Raw genomic sequence first — 7,326 nt, 5'->3', positions numbered from 1 at the left:
CTTCCTGGTGGCAGCAATGGACGGCGAACTGCAAAATGTTTGTTATGACGCCGGTTCCAGCCTGGAAGGATCGCTGACGGAAAAGTTCAGGGCCATGGTCACCTTGAGGGCCACTGGCAGGGCCGTCATCCCCTGCTCTGAGGCTACAGGTCTGGATCCAAGGGATGGCAAAGTTCTGTGAGCACCTCCTTGGTGAAGCGTAGCCACTGAACACACTGCTCCTGGCTTAGGTGCAGGTAGGAGAAGTGCTCCCTGAAGACGCTAGATGTGTAAGGCCTCCTGCTGAGACCCCTCCCCTCCTCCCTTTGCAAGCTGCTTGTCTTCTTTGCTGCCTCTGTTCCATCTCCCTGTGATGCTGCAGCGTGAAGGGGACTGCAACAAGAAGCCCTATTACTGGGAGCAAGTGGTGTACTCAGAGGCCTTCTAATAGCAGCCAACTCCTTCCCAATGTCCAGCAGCACTCCCTGCACACTTTAACAACTTTTGAAATGTCTTCCAGCAACCCAGTATTCATGCAAACTTGGCAAGAGCAAGTACAAGAGAAATAATCAACTCACTTGCAAGTCGGATGTATGCCTTTAAATAGCGCTGCTGGGGGGGGTCCCTCGTGCAGCTGTGCGTGTTGAGGAGAGGGTGTTGAATGGAGCGGCGACATCCAAAATGGCAGGGCATGCGTCAAATCAGTGTTACATGCTGACTGACGTCATGATCTGCTTACCCTACATACTGCCGGCGCATGCAAGTCCCGCCCACACTAACACCCTCACCAAGATGGTGAACAGCGCGGGCCATACTGGACATGGGTAGAAGTGAGATGGACGTAATTTTATTTTCAAAACCATCCTTAACTACCGGCGCTAAGGTGCCGAATTTCGCGAGCTCTGTCTCTCGATAGTTAAATATCCTGCTCAGATAGAGACTTGGGAGGACTTTATTTTCTATCAGCTGTTATTGATAACAAGAAAAATTATTTCCAGCCATCTTGACTCATTACCCTGCAATATCCATCCATAGGACAAATTGCCAGAAATGTCTCACTAACAAATATTATTAGGGCCAGAAATTCGGGTCCCCACGGGTGAGTACGCGCTGGGTACTTACACGTAGGGCCAACAAAAGTGCCGGTTTCGTGCATGCACTGCGCATGCGCTGGAAACCGGAATTTCCGTTCCCTTGAAGGAAGGAGTTCGGAGGTCAAACGCGTGCGCCAGAGAGGCAGCGCGTACACCTGGAACTTCCGATTTTTTTACAGGTTTCTCTGGGAGGGTATGTCTCCAGGAGCTACGCTTTTAAAAAGCAGTCGCAAGGCCTGCTTTTAACAAGGTAAGTGGTGAATTAAGTAAAATTAAAACATTTTTTCCACAGGTTTATTATTTTTAAATACTTTAAAGAAAGGTAAGTTTATTTTTAGCCCCGTTAAAAACTGTAATTAATTTTTTCAAAAATTTAAATTATTGTTTAATATAGTTATTTTATGTAATTTAGAGTTATTTTAAAAATGTGATTTAAAAAAAATATTTATTTGAAGTTTTAGTTAGGTTTTGGGGCCGATCTCTATTCATAGATTTGACAGGACTTCCTGTCAGATTTATGAATAGAGATTCCCTGCTACGATTGGCTCTCCATGGCCCACGTGATCCCAGGGGACGCTTCGAACTAACTGCGCCCCTGGGATACGCAAGCACAGCGCGCCGGCAGCTGGAGGAGGCCCAGGATCGGAATCCCACATGGGCCCACAGCACAATGGCAGGCGCGCTAGGTAAGTGCAAGTCGGGGGCTTGCACCCGCGGGAAGCCTCTGACCCGAATTTCTGGCCCATTCAGCATTGCAGTTTGGACAGGACATTAAAATAGAGAGGGTATTGAAAAGAAATATAACATTCGTGCAAAAAGGATTACTCTTCTAAGGTTAGGAGTTAAGCTGCACTTCACTGTCAGAACAATATAGAGGGAATCTCGCATTGCATTTGACCTGGGAGTATTTGCTGCCACCAGGCGTGAATAATGTTCCATTTCTTAGCCCTGTTATCTCTCAGCCTGGTGAACAAAGAACTGAATGATATTTTTAAAGATCACAGTGCTGTCAACTGTTACAGTCTCAATGTACAAAACCTGCATTCCTTCTGGGTTCCATTCCTATCACTTCTTGCCCTCTGTTTTTATATGGGTTTAAGTCTGAGAATAAAATGCTGAAAGCTGTATCCATGCTGTTGGATAGACCAGGTTCCCTCAGATAAATGGCAGGCCTACTAATGCGCTCACATTTGGCAGGAGACTTATGGAGGAGATCATGATTTGCACCCTACTGCCTGAGGATCACAATGCATGTATAGCCTTTGCTCAGCATTTCGCTTGGTTTGAAAGTGAGAGAAAACACTTTCAATTGTAGACAAGCAAAACAAAGTGAGAAAATTAAGTGACAGGAAAGAGAGGAAAGAGAAAAAAGAATAAAGGAGGGTGAGAAACACATTAATCCCACTTGCAGCTCATGTAACAGAATTACCTTTCTGCTTTTCGCCACACATTTATGTTTTTGGCAGGAGTGAAAGGCTCACAAATGAAAATTTCACACCTAGGATTTGCCCAATGTTGACAGCATTGACAGCAGTTCCTCAGCCATGAGCAATGGCTATGTGCTGGAACAAAAGAAAATTGTTCAATTCAAAACAAATAAGTCCCCAAAAAAGGCTTTATGAACAGAACAGGAAAGATATTGACAGAAACTCAGCATAACAATGTTACTCCTCACTAGCACAAATGGAAACAGCTTTTCAGAAGTGGACAAAGTAGGGGTTACACTAAATTCGACCAAGGGAAGCTGGTGTCCTAGAACAGGTCAGTTAATTTAACCTGACTTCAAATGGCAGAATGTGACATAGGCCTTTGCATTATAGTGCACTCATTAACTGACAAATACAGCATGCTTTAAACAAAAAGTCTTCCCAATTTTTTAGCCTTGCATTTTTGGAGAACATATTCATATTTTTACTTTCAAATATGTTTGCACACTTCGTAGCATGCATATGCTGGTGTACCTAATTGGATTAAGTTTACACTGGCATGAGAATTCAGAAAGACCTAAAACAATTCAAAATATGAATAAAGAACATATAACTACATCTAAGTCCAAACGTCGAAAATTTCAGGCAAAGAATTAAAATTTTCCAAAATAAATAGAACAGCAAAAAAATAAAGTGTTATAGAAGCCTTGCTTTACATTCAGGATATTTCTCTCCATTCTGCATTGATCCACATGTTCAAAGTCTTTCTGCAGCCTCATGCTTCACCCATCATCCTTCCACACCAGACACCTTCATACTTCTGCCATTCATAAAATCAGGGTGGCAATTTTCTATCCCAGGTTCTATTGCTGGATTTAACATCTTGCTCAGGCCTGTAGACTAAACTGTTTAGAATTCTATCTGTAACTCTCAATTTCCCAGACCAATAATACATTGATCCGTAGTCAGACAATATCAGACCCGAGAATAAATTTCAATATAAAGTTGCTCTACAGATATATCTAGGTTAATATAAATTATCCCAAGTAATTATCTTCAAAGGTCTTGGCATGCCATGAAATCACACCAATGAAAAATAATATTCAAAGATACTACACTTGGATGTAAGGAGGCTGAAAAAGATTGTAATTTATTTCAAAGCAGTCAATTGGGGTGATTTTCAACTCCACCGCCTGGATGGTAATCTGGCGGAAATCAATGTGATGTAAATTGGGTGGGTTCTACAATGGGCAGGTGATCCACTCTGCCAGATTATCACCCAAGCGGTGAAACTGAAAATAACACCCAATGACAGAAACAGGAACAGCTGCTGTTGACACAACATGACATAACTGTCCCGAAGTAATTATCCCTGAGATTGCTGATGATATTTCAAGCTGAAGTGATCCAGAAGTGTATCTAAATATCAGTGCAGGACAAATACATACAGATTAGTCTACTCTCAAAACTGTGATCCTAAATGGACCAATGAGAATAAAAGTGAACTTATCAAAGAGTAGGGGAAGGGGAGCTACTTGGAAGAATATACAAAATTTCAGAGTCACATCAAACGGGTGATCAGCAAAGAAGGAACTGGAAATAAGTATATCTACATTGAATACTGTGGCTGTCTCATTGGATTGTAAACAAGGTAAGCAAAATTATCAAAGAAAGGGGACAAATCTAACTTGGACTACGACAGACTGGGGTCAATTTCATAGCCTCCGCCCAGCGGGAACAGGCAGCCAAGAATGGCAGTGGACCAATATCTTCCGGTATGGTCACTGCCATTTTCTTGGAGCTTTAATGTGGGCGGCCCAGGCACCCACCTATTTCAGGGAGGAGCCGACTTTCAATATGCTCATTTTTATTTATTCATTCACGGGATGTGAGTGTCATTGGCAAGGTCATCATTTATTGCCCAACCCTAATTGCCCTTGAGAAGCTGGTGGTGAGCTGCCTTCTTGAACCGCTGCAGTGCGTGTGGTGAAGGTACTTCCACAGTGCTGTTAGGTAGGGAATTCCAGGATATTGACCTAGCGACGATGAAGGATGGCAATATATTTCCAAGTTGGGGTGGTGTGTGGCTTGGAGGGGAACTTGGTGGTGTTCCCATGCACCTGCTGCCCTTGTCCTTCTAGGTGGTAGAGGTAATCGGTTTGGGAGGTGCTGTCGAAGAAGTCTTGGCGAGTTGCTGCAGTGCATCTTGTAGATGGTACACACTGCAGCCACGGTGCGCCGGTGGTGGAGAGAATGAATGTTTAAGGTGGTGGATGGGGTGCTTTGTCCTGGATGGTGTCGAGCTTCTTGAGTGTTGTTGGAGCTGCACTCTTCCAGGCAAGCGGAGAGTAGTCCATCACACTCCTGACTTGTGCCTTGTAGATGGTGGAAAGGCTTTGGGGAGTCAAGAGGTGAGTCACTCGCCACAGAGTACCCAGCCTCTGACCTGCTCTTGCAGCCACAGTATTTATATGGCTGGTCTAGTTAAGTTTCCAGTCAATGGTGACCCCCCCAGGATGTTGATGGTGGGGGATTTGGCGATGGTAAGACTCTTGTTAGAGATAGTCATTGCCTGTCACTTGTGTGTCACAAATGTTACTTGCCACTTATCAGTCCAAGCCTGAATGCCATCCAGAGGAGTTGCGAATGGATTATGATCACTCTTCCCCAGAGGATCCTTTACTATGAGATTACTATTTACCCCTGTCTCATTACACAATACAAGATCTAAAATAGCCTGTTCTCTGGTTGGTTCCACAACATATTGTTCTAGGAAACTGTCTCGAATGCATTCCATGAACTCGTCCTCCAGACTACCTTTACCAATTTGATTGGCCCAGTCTATATGAAGATTAAAGTACCCCACAATTATTGCATTACCTTTGTTACAAGCTCCTATTATTTGTTAATTAATACTCTGTCCAATGGTACAGCAACTGTTAGGGGAGCCTGTAAACTATTCCCACCAGTGTTTTCTGCCCCTTGTTATTTCTTATCTCCACCCATACTGATTCTACTTCCTGATCTTCTAAACCAAGATAGTGGAGGTGAGAACTCTTGCATCATTCAAGACACAGCTAATTGATTCTGGGAGATTGGGGAGGTGAGAGGAGGAGGGTAAATGTTTTGTTGATGTGGATATATGATCTATGCCAGAACACATGGGGGGAGAAATTTGGTATTGCCCTGTTTGGGGCGTAAGTATCGGCATGGACGCGAAATTTTGTGCCTGGCGCAAATTATCGCCACCTACTGGTAAATTGGCCTGCTTTGCCCCAGGAGGTGCTTGGAGCGCTAAAACAGGCACTTGCGCAACTGTCTTAAGGCGCTAAGCCGGAGGAGCGAGGTGCTACCTCCCAGGGCGGGCGCAGCACAGGTGCGGCCAGTTAGCGATTGGACACAGACACGCTGGCGCTGGTCAGCTATTAAAGGGGAGGGTCGATCTGGAATTGCAGCCACACCCTGCACTTCGGAGCCCTGAATCTCGGCCTGGACAGACCTGTTGCCACATCCTTAAGCCAAGGACCATGGAGAGGGCCAGGGAGCGAGCGCAGCGGTTCGGTTCAGCGAGGGGGCCTTGGAGGTTCTGGTTGGTGCGGTGGAGCGCAGGCAATCTCTCCTGTACCCGGACAGTGGCAGGTGGCCGCTGCCCAGTGAATATCGAAAAGCTTGGAGGGAGGTGGCTCACAGAGTGACCTCCAGCAGCATGGTGCCTAGGACCCCTGTGCAATGCAGGAAGAAGTTCAACGACCTCACTCAGGTCGTCAGGGTGAGTGACCTTTTCAGAATCCTCTTCATCCCTGCATGTCGACCTCACTTTATGGCCAAAGGGTCCTGAAAGCCCCAATGCCCAGCCCTCATCCAGCACCTGTGGCCCTTTCAGGAAATTCACACGCACATTCAGCACTTTACACACTGTAAGGGCTATTTGACCATGGGAGGCATTGCAGCCAAGATCAGGGCTGCACACTGTAAGGGCTATTCGACCATGGGAGGCATTGCAGCCAATATCAGGGCTGCATACTGTAAGGGCTAGTCGACCATGGGAGGCATTGCAGCCAAGAGCAGGGCTGCACAATGTTAGGGCTATTCCACCATGGGAGGCATTGCAGCCAAGATCAGGGCTGCACACTGTACTCAAAGCCCGTCCTTTCTCTTGCAGGGCAAGCTGCCACATAACAGGAGGCAGCAGCAATGGACTGGGGGAGGCCGGCCTCACCTTCAAGCCCTCACCGATCTGGAGCAGTGAGTCCAGTGGATTATGGCAGGCCGGATGATTGGCCCCGTCGCCACTGGAGATGCTGACCCCGTTATGGACAGCAATGGTAAGGTCATCACCTTTTTGACCTCTCTCCTTCCACTTGTTCCTCACACCAGCATCCTTTGCCACCTTCGAGCCAAATCAGTACAATGCAGCACTCATGCCTCCCTTGCTGCCACCCTGTCCTCACGCTAAAGCCACTCTTGTACCTCCCTACTTTCAGATGCTGATTCGCCAGGTGAGGAGGCGGGCCCTCAAGCTGCCACGGTGAGTGATTCTGAAGGCGACGAGGAGGAGGAAGCCGGACCATCAGTGCCACCCTCAGCCGAGGCAGCCCATGGCCATAATGGGGACTCGTCTTCCCTGGAGGGGAGCGGGGGGGAATGGTCTGATGAGGATGAAGCTCCAGGACCCAGCGGGCTGCAGCAACGCGGGGAGTGTAGGGAAGCTCGGCGGCCTTCTCCCCGGAGGGAGAGTCTGGCCTCGAGTCCTGCTATTGTGAGCACAGAAGAGGTGCGGCTCCTTGCTGAAATGAGCGCCCAGGCGGAGCACAGGCACACTGAGC

This window comes from Somniosus microcephalus, chromosome 9 (genome assembly GCF_052327205.1).
Source record: "Somniosus microcephalus isolate GS21.2 chromosome 9, FLI_Smic_1.0, whole genome shotgun sequence".
In the NCBI taxonomy this organism is placed as follows: domain Eukaryota; kingdom Metazoa; phylum Chordata; class Chondrichthyes; order Squaliformes; family Somniosidae; genus Somniosus; species Somniosus microcephalus.
The sequence above is the reverse complement of the archived record's forward strand: the minus strand, read 5'-3'. Positions refer to the sequence as shown.